The 18,198-nt window shown below is 41.1% G+C and overlaps 1 protein-coding gene across 2 annotated transcripts in view; it reads left to right on the top strand.

Annotated features, from left to right (window-relative positions):
- Positions 1-3,163: 3,163 nt before the first annotated feature.
- The window catches only part of CCDC124 (coiled-coil domain containing 124), a 39,840-nt gene continuing 24,805 nt past the window's right edge, over positions 3,164-18,198 (top strand). For both annotated transcript variants that reach the window (XM_051972377.1, XM_051972376.1), the window contains exon 1: positions 3,164-3,263. The gene's annotated coding sequence lies outside the window, so the exon portion shown is untranslated. The remainder of the gene's footprint in view (positions 3,264-18,198) is intronic.

Here is an 18,198-nt window from a genome sequence, read left to right as displayed (position 1 = left end):
TTTTTTCCAAATATTACAAAGATAGTTTTCAATATTCACCTTTGCAAAATCTTGTGTTTAAAATCTTCCTCCCTTTTTACCTCCCTTAGCCTTTACCTCCCCCAAACAATAAGCACATGCAATTCTTTTAAATAGATTTCCACATTTGTCATGCTGCACAAGAAAAATCAGATCTAAAGTGGAAAAAAACCCATGAGAAAGGAAAAAAAACAAAGAAGTAAACAAACAATAACAACAACAAAAGGTGAAAATACTATGCTTTGATCCACATTTAGTCTCCTTTGGTCTCTCTCTGGATGTAAATGGCTCTTTCTACCACAAGACTATTGGAATTGCATTGAATCACTGCGTTTTTGAAAACAGCCAAATCTGTCACAGTTGATTATCACATAATCTTGTTGCTTCTGTGTACAATGTTTTCTTGCTTCTGCTCTCTTCACTCAGCATCACTTCATATAAGATTGTTCGAGCTTTTTTGAGATCAGCCTGCTCATGATTTCTTATAGAACAACAATATTCCATTACATTTATATAACCATAACTTATTCAGCCATTCCCCAACTGATGGACATTCACTCAATTTCCAGTTTCTCGTCACTACAAAAATGGCTGCTACAAAAATTTTAGCACATGGGGGTCCTTTTCACTCTTTTATAATCTCTTTGGGATATAATCCCAATAGAGATACTGTGTATAGTTTTATCTAAGTGTATACTTTCATAGCCCTTTGGGCACAGTTCCAAATTGCTCTCCAGAATGGTTAGATCATTTCATAACTACATTAACAATGCATTGATTACCCATTTTCCTCACATCTCCTCTAACATTCATCATCTTTTTCGTCATTTTAGGTAATCTGAGATGTGAATTAGTATCTCAGATTTGTCTTAATCTGCGTTTATTTAATCAATAATGATTTAGAGCATTTTTTCATACTGAAGAAGGGACCCCGAAACTCCTTGAAGGAGAAAATCTCCTTCAACTCTATCTCAGTGAGGGATCCCGACCAAGGGAAACAAGACAGTTTCATTCTGTTATTTCGGTGGGGCTGATTCTAGTCCTTAGGAAAAGAATTCCATCTCTATTCAACAAACTCATTTTATTCAAATTCCAGCTCAAGCTGAAACCCAGCCTAGGAGATGAGCCAATTTGGGACTCCATCCAATAACCCCCTTCAGCTTGTAGCCAAAGCTCCTATTATAAAAGAACCAGACTAAAATCCTCTCTTTACAGAGGTTCCAAACATGCCATGCTAGGCTCTGCCATGCTATGCCAAGTAGGCCTCTGCCCACTGGAATAATATTCTTCTCCAGGGCTATCCTCTCTTCACCCTCACTTATTTCCCTATCCAGACTTTATGCCTCTCTGTCAGGATTTCTAACCTTACTTCCCAATCCCCATAATAAACTTCTAGATTTTGGGGTCTGTAAATTCCTTTACAGAGAAGGGAGTTCCCCAAAACTCCCATCCTTGTGCCAAATCCCAAGAGGGTGCAGGGGAGCCAAAACTCTCCATTTGGTTCCCTGAACCCCGAACCTGCCACTAGACCTTTTCATTTAACTCCCTGACCACCAGAAACCCTAATCTCATTTTGATTCTCTAAATCTAGACCTTATAATTTGGTTCCCTACTAAAAGGAACCCCCAAACCTAAACCTCATCAATATGACTAGAAATGGCTTTAATTTCTTCATCTGAAAATTGTATGTTTATATTCTTTAACTATTTACCAAGTGGGAAGCATTTCTGTATTTTAGAATTCACAATGAAAGTAAAACATTTTTTTAAAAAATTGAAATCCCTACTCATGTTGAGTACTCTGACTTGCCTAGTTTTCTTTGAGTAGTAATATCAAACTCAAATAGAAATGGGTTCACTAAACTGTACACAAAGATCCCTGCAGGCCATTTATTGACTTAGAATACCACATATTAATTTTAATAAGTTGCTCATAAATATGTTTCTCATTATGCATTTCTGGATTTTTTTAGGATGTGTTCTTTGACCCAGCCAATGCTCAAGATATTATTAATTCATCTGAGACTATTTTTTCTTTGTATTCTATCACTATATTTATTATGTTATGATATGTAATGTTTATCATTTTTGCTTTTTTTACATTTATTTGTAAAAATTTCCGTTTTACTGTATTTTTATTACTTTGGTTAAATGTTTACCAATTATATTTTAATCTGGTTTGTTGATACTTGGGAGGATTTTGGCCTGCATGGGGATCTCAGACAGCAAGAGACAAAATGAGAAGAATAATTTAGTTTTCCTTGGAGAGAAAGATTGGGAGAAAAGGACCATCTCATCCTCTTGAATTTCATATTGATCAGCAATTCAAGTCAACATTTTATCCTCCTAGCTCAAGTTTGGTAATTACTTTGAATTAGGGACTAACCCTCCCCATGAGTACCAATTACTGCAATAATGCATCATATCTCCTTCCAGCTCTTGCTTGTTGTGACTTCCTCATGTCTTCTTTTGCACAAACCCATTGCAATCTGAACTGATCCCTAAACCCGGAAAATGCTGACTAAATAAACCCTAAGTAATCAGGTCAGTTTTCTTACCCAAGTCTTTCCAATGGGGCCAAAAAGCTGGCACATTTTTTTTTCTTTTGCTTATTTATGTTAGATTTGCCTATCTGAGAGAGAAATATCAAAGATCGCTACAATCATTGTTAACTTTTTTCTAGACCCTGTTTTTTCAAAGGCTCTGGCCATCTCTTGCGATTTATATCAAGCTGAAAGTTTTGAGCACTGAGGGAAGTGACGGATTACAGAGGTTTGTCTGGAAGACCTGAAGCTCACCACTAGGTTGGCAATAGGATGATGGCATTTTGGCCAGCTTCGCTACCAGTTCTGCAGCGGGCTTCAAAAAGCAATGGGCAAAGAAGCGCTTTAAAAATTGTTAGCTGGTTTGTTCACTGGCGGGCACCGTAGGAGGGGAAGGATTATCCTAGAATGGCTACCCGTGGGCCGGGGAAGTAGGAAAAGAGATGAAAAACAAGCGGCCACCATTTTGGAAGCGGGAGCCTTCCTAACCCCTCTCCGATAAGCCGAGCCGCCATTTCCCCGTCCAGTTGTAAACTAGAAAGTCAAGTCAGCTGAAGCCTCGCGACAGTTGGCTTCCGGGAGCGCTCTCGCTTAGCTCCGCCCAGCAGGTTCATGACATCAACAAAAGGCGTCGGCACCGTCTCCCCTCTCGTCGCCAGTGACGAGGACTGCACGCGACGTGGTCCTGAGCTCGGGGAAGGAGGTAGGAGGAGACGGCGGCGACGGCGGCGACGGCGGCGGGGCCTGCGGGTGGGGGGGACCGGGGTGGGGCGGGGCCAGACTGTGGAGGGGGGCTAAGGCTTTGGAGCCCTAGAAAGCCCTAGGGAGGAGGGTTCTGAGACATCCGCAAGGGACAGCGGAGGGGGTTGCGTGGTTTGGGCAGAAGGGATTTGAGGGGGGCGGTGGGAGAAGGAAGAGCCGGAGGAGGGAGCATGGGGAGGGGGGAGGGGCTCCGTGCTCCCATTCATTCATTCGTTTCTGGGGTCCGGCGTGCTTTGTGTTTGCGGTCTAGCTGGATGCTGACGGAGCCAGGGGGTCCCCGAAGTAATGACTGCTGATCTTTGTCCCACCTTACAGTAGGCGACCCCGCTGGAGACGGTCTTTTTTTAAAGGGCATTGTGGGTCTCTGGGGACCTGGAAGCCACGAGGTTTCTGGCCTCTTGCTGACTTGTGACTCTGGGCCAGTCACTTAACCAGTGGCTCAGTCAGTCAACATTGATTAAGCTCCTACTGTGCGCCGAGCACTGTGCTTGGGAACGCAAAGGTAGAACCAGTCCCTTGTCTCCGGGAGCTCGAACTCCGATGCAAACAAAAACGCACAAAGTTATAGGATAAATTAGAAATACTCAACAAGGGAAAGACAGCAGAATTCAGAAGGCCGGGAAGGACTCCCCACGAGGCGGAATCTTATCAGAGATTTGAAGGAAGCCAGGGAATCCTGGGGGACGGATGTTAGAGCGTTCCAGACATGTCAGTGAAAATGTCTAGAGGCAGGGGGTGGAGAGGCCTGTTTGAAGAATGGCAAGGAGGCCAGTGTGTCACTGGATAGCAAAATACAGAGGTGGGGAGACAGAAAGTATAAAAGGCTCTAAATGCCAACAAATCCTGGAGGTAACGGGAGCCAGTGGAGTTTATTGGGGAGGGGGGTGCAGGGACACGACCAGATAGGCATTTTAGGGAAACACGTTGGCAGCTGAATGGAGGATGGAGTGGGGAAAGACTTGTGGCAGGGAGACTGACCATCAGTTTACTTAAGTAACCCAAATACAAGATGATTTAGGGCATATACTAGGGAGGTGGCATTTGAGGTGAATAAGATGCTGAAATGTTGAGACCTCAGAACTGTTTAAACCCCATGCAAATCTCTAAGAATGTAATTTCCTCACCTGGGAGTTTACCATACTTATATCTCCCAATGGAATCACAGGTTCAGTTTCTATGTCTTTATTGATGAGGAAACCAGGAGCAGAGTGGTGAAGTAATTTATCTAATAATAGTTGACGTTTGTATGATAGTAGCAAGTTTACAAAGTACTTTCCTTTCCTGTTCTGAAATTTATAATCAAATCTGCCCTTGTTCCTGGTTGGAGTGTATCAACCTCCAGAGCCCCATTCTATAGCTTTTTGTGCCTTTCCTGACCACCTTTGTTAATAATAATAGCTTAAAGATTTGTAAAAACTTTATGTATTGTCTCATTTGAACCTCACTACACTTTTTGAGGGGGGTAGTATCATTAACCTTATTTTTAATATGCGAATACTGAAACTAAGAAAGGCTGAGTTCCTTGCCCTGGATCACAGTGTCAAGAGGACATGTCTAAAGCCAACCCTCTATCCACATTGCTCCTAGCTGTCTCTCTCCTTATAAACCTTTTTAAGAGAACTTAAAAAAAAAAAAAAAAAAAAAAAACTTTAGATAACTATAATTTAATATGACAGTTGCTTTTGTAATCTTGTGTTTTATGAATTTAAAAACATTCTGAGGAGAGGTTTTATTTAAGAGACAGGGTACAAAAAAGATTAAGAACTCTCATCTATTTGAATGTAAGCCCCTTAAAGGAAGGAACCATTTTTATTTTGAAGTAAGCACTTAGTAACTTTTTCATTCATTCGTTAATGAGGAAGCAGGCCTAGAAAAATTAGAGTGACTCACCTAATAATGGTTGACATTTAATGCTGACTCTAATACTAATAACATGCTGGAAGGTTGACACACCCCTTCACACATTCTCTGACCTCACAACCATTTTACAAATTCAGAGGCTCAGGGAATATAAACAGAAATTAAATGGGGACTTTTGTGAGTTAAATATTAAGGTATTTACTGTTAACAAATCAAAAAACTGAGGCGCAAAGCTGGGGATATAGACAGAAATAAAAAAGAGACTGCCCTCCAGAGATAAAGCATGTGTGAATAAGTATGTACAAAATATGTGTTAGGTCTTTGTATCTATCTAAAATAAATACAGCCTAGTAGGCATCAGAAGCAGGATTCAGGTATAAATCAAACTCCCCAGTCTGCTGCTTTCACTGTTATACCAAATTGAAGACAAGGACAATAGGAGAGAAAGAGAAATGATTGTAGATATTCTCAAGGAGGGAGAACTCATCTTTTGCTGAGATCAAAAATATACAGAAGACTTTTTAGAAGGGTGGTTTTTGAGTTATTCCTTGAAGGCCGGGAGGAGATGGTATCCAGGTATAGGAAATAGCCAAAGCTGGAAAGTGTAATACCTTCCCTCAGACCTGCAGCCTCTTCCCCTAAGGGCCCTCCAGTCTGTTCTCAGCTCCTGATTCCAGCCAAGAACAGGTTATTTCCTTTCAATTTCCTGTCCACCTTGTGAGCTAAAGATCCATGCAATATGCCATCAACTCCGTTGACTCTTAAGTCTGATTACCTTCAAGTATTAGAAGGACTGTTTTAGGAAAGGCAGGATTAGACTCATTCTGCTTTTTTCCAAATAGGATAATAGGGACCAGTGAGGAGAATTTGGACTAGGGAAGAGGACCATTTCAGGCCAACATAAAGAAAAACTTCCTACCAATTTGAACTGACCAGTGGTAGACTAGGCTGCCTCCAAAGGTGGTGGATTATTCTTGACTACTTGTCAGGAATGTTATAGAAAGAACTGCTATTCTGGGCTGGATGAGACTTGCCTTTGCAGCCTCTTCAAATTTCGATTTTCAGACCTTCAGCCTTCTGGAAGAGGGGGCTATTTATTGGGACTTATAGGACAGTAGGGAGACAAAAAATCAGACCTTAGATACCCACTTCCCTTCTCGGAGCCTCACATTTTTCTCCTGTGAAATCAGGAGATTTAACAAGATGATTTATATGATCCTTTCTAGCTCTGACAAATTGTGTGCTTAGGATGTTAGATGAAAATGTCCAATAAAGAGCTGCTTGAAGTATTTCTGATGGGCATAAACTCTTTCCTTGTACTGTTCCAGTTTGCCTCTATAGTACAAGAGTATGAAGGAAGCTGATGGGGGGGAAGGGGAGAGATGATTCTGGCTGTAGAGTTGTGGGAAAACACATAAGCTAGTGTGGAAAAGGAAAAATGTCTTTCTTCCCTTTAACCCTAGTTTCAGAGTCTTCCAGAACATCCAGAGCCCTAGCAATGATAGGTCAAGGAGACAAAACCGGTAGGTAGAATCGTATTCAAATGTTCCTTAGAACATTATTAAGAGCTTCCTCCTCTTAATAATGTTAATAAGAGTAACATTTATATTCAATTTATATGTAGTGTAATTTATGTGTCCTTTTTCCTTAATCCTCAGAATCTTGTGAGCTGGGTACTGAAGTTCCATGACAAGAACTTGGACCCTTGAATCAGGTCTTGGGCTAATATCCTATCTTCACTATCTATTTGACCTCAGGCTAATCACTATGTAACTCCTTAATTCTTGTAATCTGTGATACAGCACTCTGGGATCTCTTTGTAACTTAGGATCCAATTTTTAAAAATTATTTATTTTGTTTTCTCTCTAATTACACACAAAAACAATTTTAAACTGTTTTAAAAAATTGTTTGAGTTCCAGATTCTATCCCTTCCCTCCCCTTCCCTGAGCCAATAAACAATCTGATATAAATATGCAACCATGTGAAATATTTGTATATCCATCATTTTATGCAAGAGGACTTGAAAAAGGAATGAAAGAAAAAGGAAAATAATATGCTTCAGTCATTATTCCAACAATATCATTTCTTTGGAGGCAGATAGTATTTTTCATCAGTTCGATGGGATTGTCTTAGATCATTGTGTTCCTGAGAATAGTCAAGTCATTCACAATTCATCATGCAATGTTGTTATTACATGCCCAGTGATTTCCTGGTTCTGCTCACCTCACTTTGTTTCCAGTTCATGTACATCTTTCCAGATTTTTCTGAAATCATCAGGACCCAAGATCTTGTGGAAGAAATGGGTAGAGGTGAGGGCAGGGACATTTGGAGTTGAAGTTAATGAAAGGATTCATGGTCTACACTGCTGCTGGGTATATTTTACCTTTGTAAGGGGAAGTGGGTGGAGGCTTTCTGAGATTTCTCTCCATGCTGACTCGAAACAAACCCAAGTCTCTTCCATCCTGAAAAAACTCTCTATGTCCTCTCAGTCTATCATCCTTTTTCTTTCCTCTTTTATACAACCAAATTCTTACCAAAAAGCTCTTTGCTTTTGTCTCAACTTCTTTTTTCACTCTTAATCCTCTGCAGTTAAGTTTCTATCCAATTTATTCAACTATCCAATGCTGTCCAAAGTGAAAAATATTCTCTTAATTGTCGAACCACATGACTTTTTCACAGTGCTCATTCTTCTCTTCTCCAGAAAGATTTACACTATTGACTGCTGTCTCCTCCTGGATACTCTCCTGGATACTCTCTTCTCTGAGTTTTCATAGCTTGACTCTTCCTCTAAGTCTCCTTTGTGAATTTTTTATTCTATCCCAGCCTCCAATTCTGGAGATATCCTATGGCAGTAGGGCCAAACTCAGAAAAGGGTCTCTATAATTTTAAAAAACTTAGACTTAGAAAAACTTTTTTAAAACCACAAAATGTATTTTTTTTTACTTTTTTTGTTATATATTTTTACTTATTTTGTCATAACATTTTTGTTATGTATTTTAACTTCTTTCTTCTGTTATGCCTTTTTTCTGCCTAATCTGTACCCTTCAGAGAGAAAAAGATTAGTGAATTAAGGCTTTCCTTCTGACTATCTTTCCATTGTTCCTAGTATTCAACCTTTCTCACTTGATGAATATTTTCACACCTGGTCATGACCTTTACATCTTAGTGATAATGAATCCCTGTCTCATCTTCCAAACCCCATTCCAAACCTGATTCTTTATTCCTGTCACCCTCAACCTTTCCATCCCAAAGTTTTAACCAACTACCACCACCACTTCCAGTCTTTCCACTGTGTCCTCTGAAATTACTCTTCATCTTTAATCTTCTACTTTTCCATTTCTTCTGTTTTCTAGCTTTTAATGAAACCTGGTTTCTCCCAGAAGACAACCTGTTCAGCTACTTTTCCCAGTTAGGACTGTACCTTCTTCACCCATTCTCCTCAGCTCACTGTTTGAGGAGAAAGGTTGTAATATTCCTTGTTCTCCATTGCCCTTTATAGGTTCTCTTCCATCTGTCATCTCTTAGGAATCTCTCCTTTAAAGTCCATGCTGTTCATATCTACTGCCCATTCAAAATCCTGGTAGGTATTTTCTACAGATTCCCCTCCCTACCCTCTCCCTTTACCCTCCACCTCTCCCCAAAAACTTCCCTTCTTTCTTAATGGGCTCAATACCTGACTCATAGTTTTTCTCTCCTGCTCCCATCTGCCCTTACTAGGGGACTTCACCATAATCTTTAACCATTCATTTCCTCAACCTACCCATTTACATCTCTTCCATTTCCCTTCAGCCACATACAAAGATGGTCATGTCTTTGGTCTTGGTGTCACCTACTAATGCACCATCTCAAGAACTTCAAAATCCCCATATCTGACTGTAACTTATTGGCTTTTCACTTCTCCCTGTGTCTTCTCTTACCAAACTCTACTCTTTGACAACTTGTGTGACTCTTGACCCCTTTAGTTCTCTTCCAGACCGTCTCCACTAGGCTTAGGGTTTGGTTAGAGTTAACTCTCCATTCCTCAACTTGATGAAGCAGCTCAACTCCATTCTATTTTCCTCTCTGGATTGCCTACTCCCCTTATCATGTCACTGATTATGCTCTCCCTAGAGTCCCCCATTTGTCATCTTTGCACCGACACATGTGCTTCTGAACAAAGGTGAAGAAAATCACAGTCACTCTGAGTCTGTTACAAATGATGTTAGTGAACCTCAACTGGACCCTCACTGCTACTAGGCAATCCTAGCCATTAGCAGCTCTTGCACATCTTTTCACCCTTTTTCAAACCTCCCATGGCCTACCACCCTCTCAGCTGAGATATCACCTCATATTTTACAGGAAAAAATTGAGTCCAAACAGCTAAGAGCCTCCTCTTCCTTCATCCTCACTTTACCCAGGTGTTTTCTGTCACCTTCCCCCATGTCTGTCTCACTTGATATAGTGGCCTTACTCCTTATCTAGGCTAACCTACTTACTCAGAGGAATCCCATTCCTTCCTTTCTCCTCCAGCTTATTCTTCTTCTTTGTTATTCCTATTCTATCTCTTATTTTCAACCTCATGACCTTAACATCCTACTGATGATTCTGAATTCCAGTCAATCATCTTCCAAACCCCATTCCCACCACCTGGTTCTTTATTCCCATGCTCTTCAACCCTCTCACTCCAAAGTTTCAACTGATTACTATCATCACAATTTTTCCCTCTATTGCCTCATTCCCAACTGCCTACCCAGATGCCAGTGTCTCCCCCATCCTGGAAAAACCCTCACTTGGTCCTTCTATCCTCATTAGCCAGCATCCTATATCTTTTCTGCCCTTTGTGGCTAAACTCTTTGAAAAGGATATCTAAAACAGATGCTTCCATTACTTCTTCTCTCTTAACCCTTTACAATCCAGCTTCTGACTTCATCATTCCACCAAAACTTCTCTCTCTAAGCTACTAGTGATCTCTTCTTTGCCAATCCCGGTGGCCTTTTCTCAATCCTCATTCTCCTTTTCGCCTTTGCCATTGATCTCTCCCCTCTGGCCCCATTCTCTTCTGAGTTTTTAGGACCTGATCTCTCTTGGTTCTCTTCCTCCATCTGATTGTTCTTCCTCCGGATTCTTTTTTGATCCTCCTCCAGATCATACCGCTAATCCTAGAGCCTCTTCCCTGGGCCCTCTTCTCTTCTCCCTCTATTCTACTTCACTGTGATCGCCTCAGTTCCCATAGGTTTAATACCATCTCTAGGCTGATGATTCTCAAATCTACCTTTTCTGCTCCAGTCTCTCTGCTGACCTCCAATCCGCCTTTCAGTCATCTTCAACTGGATGTCAGTAAATATCTCAAACTTGATGTGTCCAAAACAGAACTCATTTATTTCCCCCAAACCCTCCCCCACTCCTTCCTGCCCTCTTACTGTAAAATTGTTGGAAACCTAGGAATCATCCTGGATTCCTCCTCATTGTTTGCCACCTCCCACTCCACCCCCGGCCCATATCCAACCTGATACCAGACCTGTCAGGTTCACCTCTAGCCCCCTTCTGCCCTCTGACCTACTGGCACTCTGGTCCAGGCCCTTTTTGGCCCACACCTGGGCTATTACAGTAGCTGCTGTTAGTTACTCTTCCAACTCCCCTCAGCCACATAAAAAGATGGTCATATCTTTGGTCTTGCTATTAATGCACTTTGGTCACCTATTAATGTACCACCTCAGGAACTTCAAAATCCCCTGCCTCAGATTTTATCCTTTCTCCCCATCTCTGACATCCAACTCCTTTCTACTTGAATGGATCTCAGACATTGTTGTTCTCAGCACAGTATTGCTTGCGGTGAGCAATCTCAGCACACTGACTGTTTAGATTGGCAGCACCCTGGGAGAGTTGGGAAATTCATTTATGCACATTTTCCCTTCAATAAGAACAGACATTTTTGTTCTTGGCGTGTTCATGGTCTGATGTGTTTTGAGGTTACAGCATATGTCTAATAGGCAAATTTTGTTTATTTTGTGAATAAAATGTTTTATCTGCAATAACATGACAAAATTTTGCAGCACACCTAGCAAAACACCAATTACACAGACTATAACGTGCTTTTTGAGAGCCTCTGCTCAGCTCACAGTGCCAGCAGCAAAATGAAAACCATTGTACCCTCTTAACCTCACATTTATCTCCACCTGTCCTTCCCACCTGCTGCCAAATGAAATGTCACTGCCCAAGAAGGTCTAGGGCCTCCCTGATGCCTTGAAGATCTAATACAGAGTTCTCTCAAGCCCTTCATAAGCTTCATTCTTCACAAGAATCATTTGACCTCTTGGACCCTCAGTTTTCCCATATGTAAAATGAGGAATTAGGACTAGGTGGTCGCCCCAGCGCCAACTCTCTTAAGTGCTAAGTAAGATTCCTTCTCAACCAAACTATTTATTCTAAATAACTCCTCTTTCTTGTCTTATTTAAGATGGGACTTTTTAGTTGACTTGAATCACAAGCTGGCTCCTGCCCATTTCTAGCTGGCGTCTACTTGACTTCCCTTCTTACTGTGTTATATATAATATTCCATCTCCCCCCACCTTTAATTCTTGGAAAACCCCTGTTTCTATCTAGGCTCACAAGTGCTTCATTTTTCTATATGAAGCCTCTCCTAATCTTCAAAGTTGATAGCATTGTCCCTCTTGGACTTAATTTCCTTTACATATTTTGTGTGTTCTCCATATCCTTATTTTTGTGTTCTACCCCAATTTCTGTCTACCCCAATAGAATATATTAGTGGCCTGGGCCACTTGTTTTTGTCTCTGTATCCCTAGCAGTGCTTGGCACATAGTAGGCACTTTCTAGTTGAAATTCCTTCTAGCTCTCAAACCCATCATCTCCTCAGGTTTTAATCTGTGGTTTCTGCCACTAATTTGCTTGTGACTTGAATCATTTGACCTCATGGACCCTCAGTTTTCCCATATATAAAATGAGGAATTAGGACTAGAGATCCCCAGCACCAACCCTCTAAGTGCTAAATAAGATTCCTTCTCAAACAAACTGTTTATTCTAAATAACTCCTCTTCCGTGTCTTATTTAAGATGGACTTTTTAGTTGACCTGAATGACCCTTAGGGTTGAGCGCTGCTTTAGAAATGGAACCAAGCCCATAAGTCTTCCTGGTCCCTCAGACAGGTCTTACCTGATTCTGCCCTGAGCTGGGGTAATGCTAGTGTGATACCTATGAGGGTGGGACCTGTTGTGGCTTCCTGATGGACACTAGGTAACACCTGCAAGGCACCCTATGGAATCTTTCATTTTTTTCAAGCTCCAAGCCTCCACTACAGTAGCCAAGAGCCCACTTGGGGCCTTGCAAAAGGTGGTCTGTTTTGCATGTACGTGAGTGTTAGGGTGAGAATGCACCATTCATATCACAGTGCTATCATATGCTTTACTCTGTGGAGTCTGTGAGACAGGGAAAGGAGGGAAAATGGTTATTTTTTGCTTTTGTAGTATTTTAGCCTTTTATTTGTACATCACATGCAATTCTGAGTATACCATTCCTCCCTTGCAGTCTTTAGCAAACCTTCTTATATAACCAGAGTTTAAAAGGAAATTAAAATAGGTTGGAGAACCTCACATTCACAGTAAGCTGACTTCATGTGCAATATAATCCATACCAAGCACACCCAACTCCAGTAAAAGGGGAAAGATGCATTTTTTGGTATATTTAAAAGTCTCATTTTTATTGATATCTTTTGTTCTAATGTCTAAATTTTCAAATATATTTCTCTCCTAGTATCCAGGAAGCTGTCCTATTAACCACCAAGGGTTTGTTTTTTTTTTCCAAAGGAAGAGAAACAGTCAAGCAAAATGGATAAACAAATCAACCGTTACTGACAGGATAGATTATACTATATTCCATATCTCTGCACAACGGGGCTGGAAGTACTTTTTTCTCAGCTTCCTTCCTGGGTCAAGCATGCCCATTACATTGATGACATCTTCTGATAAGTGGTGGTGGGTAAAAGACTGAAGTGCTTGAGGAAACAGGTTCAGTCTCTCAAATGGGCCAATTGCCCGGCATATTCCTCACTTGAGGACTGAATCTCAAATACAGAGAGAGGTATACTTTTACACATTAAAAACAATCAAATAAGACCAGTTAATTAAAAGGAAACAATTCAATATTAGGTAATCTAATTTCTATTTGGAGGAAAGATTGGGAGGGGGAGAGTAAACAGGTGTAATTCCCTGAATTCAGAAAAAGATGGTCAACCTCCTCACTCCCTCCCACCAGATGTCTGTGAACAATCAAAGAAACATGGAAACTTCCTTTTTTTTTTTACATTTGATTACTAAGGGGCAGTTCTCATATGAGGCATGGGTTACTTGAGATGTACAATTGAGAAAACTTTCTATCATTCTTTGAGTTTGACTGGATTTCTGGCCAGCTCCTTGGTTAAAGGTAAACAGTACAATAAGGTTTTCTCCCACAATTGAATAAAGTTTTCTTAAAAGACAGAAGTTGTACTAGACCCATAATTGAATAAAAAAAGGAATAGAGCCAGCTCCAGATTGGATCACAAGATGTAGGCATTGTGCTTATTCTGTTCCTACAATTAACCCCTCTTTGTCCTAATCCCTTTAATTCCTTGAGTTTCCTCATGCTGGTGGAGCAGTCTTTCTGTTTGTGTGGCTGTTGTGTTCTGTATGTTATTTTCCTGGTTCCACTGACTTGAGTCACTCCATATGTCTTCATGTGAGTCTTTCCTGTCTCTGTTTAGTTATAAATGCCATAAGATTTTAAAGAATGTTGCATTGGGACCCTGTGTTCCATTTTTTTTGATTACGGCTTGATAGTCTCCTTTCATGAGGTTCTCAAAAGTTCTGAGTGAACAGCAAAATGAACACTAATCTCTTACATTTACATGATGAATTTAAACTTTACTATTGTGCTTTCCCCATCTATTATTTAATCTGATCCTCAAATCATACCAGGGAGGGAGATAGGACTAGGATTAATTTCCCCCTTTGACAGATTGTCATTGGTGTGTGAAGGTCACCCTGGGTTCTCAAAGGCTGTGCCAGGGAAGGCAAGCTCCAGCAAGCCCTTCCAGTCTGAAAATGAGTCCAGGGCTGGTGAAAGGTGCCATCTGTCCCAGGGTGGGGACAGGCCCTGTGTATTCCAGGACTGTTTGAACTGAGCATGGGTCCCCAGAACTGGGCTGCCTGTTGTTGGCTGATGATTGTTTGGGCCACAGCTACACCATCACAAATGTCTGTTTAGGTCATGAAGGGCCCTGACCTCTGCTATTGGTATGACTGCCAACCCACACTGCTGAAATCACTTTTTATTTTTAATTACTTAAAATATTTCTGCAATTGAAAACAAACATTTTATCCTTTCTCCACAACATATCTAACATCCAACTCCTTTCTACTTGACTGGATCTTAGACATTTTTGTTCTCAGCACAGCATTATTTGCCACTGTTTAGATTGGCAGTACCTGAGAGGGTTGAGAAACTCATTTATGCACATTTTTCCTTTCAATAAGAGCAGACATTTTTGTTCTTTGCTTTTACTAGTTTGATGTATTTTGAGATTACTGCATACATCTAATAGGTAAGTTTTGTTTATTTTGTGAATAAAATGTTTTATCTGTAGTAACATGACAAAATTTTGCAGCATACCTAGTAAAACACCAAATATACAGACTGTAGCACACCTTTTAAGAGTCCTTGCTCCTCTCATATTGCCAATGCCGTAGTGCAGATCCTTCCCATAGACAGTGATAGAAACCTGCTTATCTGTTTTTATCAAGTATGCCCTTCTGAGTGAGTCAGAACATTGTCTTTATTTTCCAGGTAATAAGGTTTTTAAAATGTAGGTTTAGGCTTTTTTTTCTCCCACAGCTCCCCAGACCCACTTAGCAATTATTTTCCAAAACCCCCTTAATAAATAACTGCATAGGCAAAACAAATTCCCCTGTTATCAGTGTCTGAAAATGTGTCTTTGCATTTTAAATTAATCATGTCTCTGTCAGGAAGTGAGGGGCATCTTGTTTCAACTTCATTCATTTGGATTTAAGAGTTTATCATCGTACTGATCATCATTGTAAAGCCTTTCAAAGTTGTGGGGTGTTTTTTATCATTAGGTATTGAACCATTGACAGATGAGGAAAAGAAGGTCAGAAACTACTGATTCAGAGTCACAGCACTTGTATGTTATACCTAGAACTTACATCTTGAGCTGGAGTGTGCTGACCCTCCTTCCAGGATTCTCCTTGACTGATGGTGGAGTTTCCCTCCATGAGTTTACCTAAGCCCCTCTTGGATGTGTTTGCACTTTATTTTGGCCTTGCCAGCTTCTTGGTGGTGATCGGGCCTTTTCAAGTTCATTGCTGGATAGGTAAAGTAGCTTCATGGAATCAAAAAAGAGACCCCAGAGCTCAGCTGGTCCCAGAATCCAGACCCTTTCCTTTTTTTTATGGTTTTCAGTGTTTATTCCTATCTTTGTTTTTTCTGTATCTTCTTTTCTGAATCTACTCATCCCTCTGCCCTTCCCAACAAGCTGTTCTCCGGTCATAGGGAGAAGCAGCAAATTTGCACATTCACTGATTCCCCACATTGGGAAGCAGGGAGTGGACAGGTGGGTTTCTCATCCTTTCCCTGGGTCAGGTCTGGTCACCAGTCACATCAGTGATTCTGTGTACTTCAGGCTGCATCAGGTTATATGACTTTGTGGCGCTGTAGTGCTCAGAGAGCTGGGCCTGGAGTGCAGAAGCCCTGAGCTTCAGTGCGGCCAATTTCCTTCAGTTTCCCCAATTGTAAATTTTGGGAAGGGTCGTAATAAGAGCATCTCCCAGATCCTCCCAGGATTATTGTAAGAACCAAATGAGATATTTGTTAAACACTTAGCACCCTGCTGCGGGCCAAGCACTATGCTATGTCAGTGTTTATATATTATTCTCTGAATTCTTCATATTCATTGATTCTCTTTGTTTTAAGTATAAAATGAAAGTTGAAAGTGTTAAGTAATCCCTCTGGAAACAAGAAGAGTAAGAATTTGAATCCAGATTCTTTGATTTCCACATTTAGTGCTCTCCAAATTAGACTTTATCCTATAAAATTCTTAAAAAACAAATCCCCAAATATGACACCCTCAGTGCTCAGCTGCCCAGATTTGTTGAACTGATTAATGCTTACCCTATTCTATTGAGTTCTTGCTGTTTACATGGCCAGAACAGATGAAAATGAAAAGGCATTCCCATTCGATTCTGCAGCATGAGCAGAGGTATGGAGGCTGGAAAGTGTGGGCCTATCTGGACACTGAGCTATTCAGTTTCCTTGGAGCAAAAAGTCTTGTGTTAGGGAATATTGGAAGGTTAAGTTGGAAAGGGAACTTGGGGCTGGATCATGGCTGGCCTTGAATGCTGAACTAATAAGAACCCCTGGATGTATTGGTGGGAAGCCATCAAAGGTTCCTAAATAATAATCACTCATACTTCCCTAAGCTTTACAGTATATGAAGCAATACCACCCCCCACCCCCATTCCTCTTGAGAGCTAGGTAATGTAAGTAACGTTATTCCCATTTTAGAGATTTTGAAGCTTGGGCTCAATGAGATGAAGCCCAGGGTCACAGAGCTAGTCTGTCTCAGAACAGGGCTCCAACCCCTCTCTTGCCCTGAGCCCAGAACATGGGGATGGGCCTGGCCTGAGCTGGCCTGGCAGCCTAGGCGGGATGGAGCAGAGTGGGGAAATGAGAAGTGAAGAGCACAGAAGCCAAAGGACACACCCCGGTGAGGGCCCACGAAACCAGGGAAAGACAATAATGGCCACAAATCCCTGTCCAGTCAAGAGGAAAGAAGTTCATGATTATTCTTTGTGAGAGTCGATGCACGCTTGTTAACAGTTGGGAAACCAAGGAGCTTTCTTCAAGTGTACAGTTTTATGTTTATGTGCTTTTCTTCTTGTTTGTGTATTTTATGCTTGTACTTAGTTATGGAATCTAAAATAAAATTTACTTTAAAAAATACAGGTAAGACTGAATAAGAGCCAGAGATGGAGAAGGACCAAGATTCATTTTAAAAGTAGAAACTCCAACATTTGGCAATTTATTGGATGTGAAACATAGGAGAGTCAGGCAGACACTTCATTTGTCAGAGAGGATGATGGTGCCATTAAAAGAAATTGGGAAACTTAAAGAAGGAATGTGGACAGCGTGTATACTGGGTTTAGGAAAAGATGGATTTGAGGGGTGGCAGGTGGCCAAAAGACAGCTGTGCCTCAGCTAGTTGGAAATGCAGAACCAGCACTTGGGAGTAAGATTGAGGGTTCATTCCTGGGGCCTTTGAGCATATTACTTCTCATTCTCAGGCTTTTTAGCATCATTAGTCAGGATTAATAATAGTAGTATTTATATAGCACCTACTATGTGCCACACTGTGCTTAACATTGTACACATTTTTTCATTTGATCTTCATAGCAATATTGAGAAGTGGGTGTTATTATCCCAATTTTATAATTGAAGAGCCTCAAGCAAATAGGTTAAGATGCTGGTCCAAGGTCACACAGCTCATGGGGTCAGATTTGAACCTGGGGCTTCTTGACTCCAGGCCTAGTCCCCTAGTCTATCTGTACCAAGGTGGAGTAATGGCCCAGCAAGCCAGACTAGCTATTGGCATGTGCTAAATGGTGCCTGACCATTTCAGGGATCCATCACTTCAACTTGGTGGGGTTCTCTTTCCACTGATCCTAGAACAACTTAGTGGATGCTCTTGTGGCTGAAGTTTGTAGCCACACCACTAGTGGTGAACCTCTTAAACATGTAACTAGGTTGGTGCTTGGATTCAAGCTGTCAAGGTGCTGTCATTCAAGGCCTTAACCACTTGCTAGCAGTTTTTCCTCCATTGGGACCACTTTGGAGAACCTTGGTTTGCCTTAGAGCCACACTGAGGCTTTTGAGGAGTCCTTACATGGATGATTGTGGCATATGAGCACTAAAGGGCCAGTGTTACTCTTCTCCTGGATTCTCAATATTCTGCCTCTTTTGAAATCATAGA

Source organism: Antechinus flavipes, chromosome 1 (assembly GCF_016432865.1).
Source record: "Antechinus flavipes isolate AdamAnt ecotype Samford, QLD, Australia chromosome 1, AdamAnt_v2, whole genome shotgun sequence".
Taxonomy (NCBI): domain Eukaryota; kingdom Metazoa; phylum Chordata; class Mammalia; order Dasyuromorphia; family Dasyuridae; genus Antechinus; species Antechinus flavipes.
This window is presented reverse-complemented; position numbering and strand designations above follow the sequence as displayed.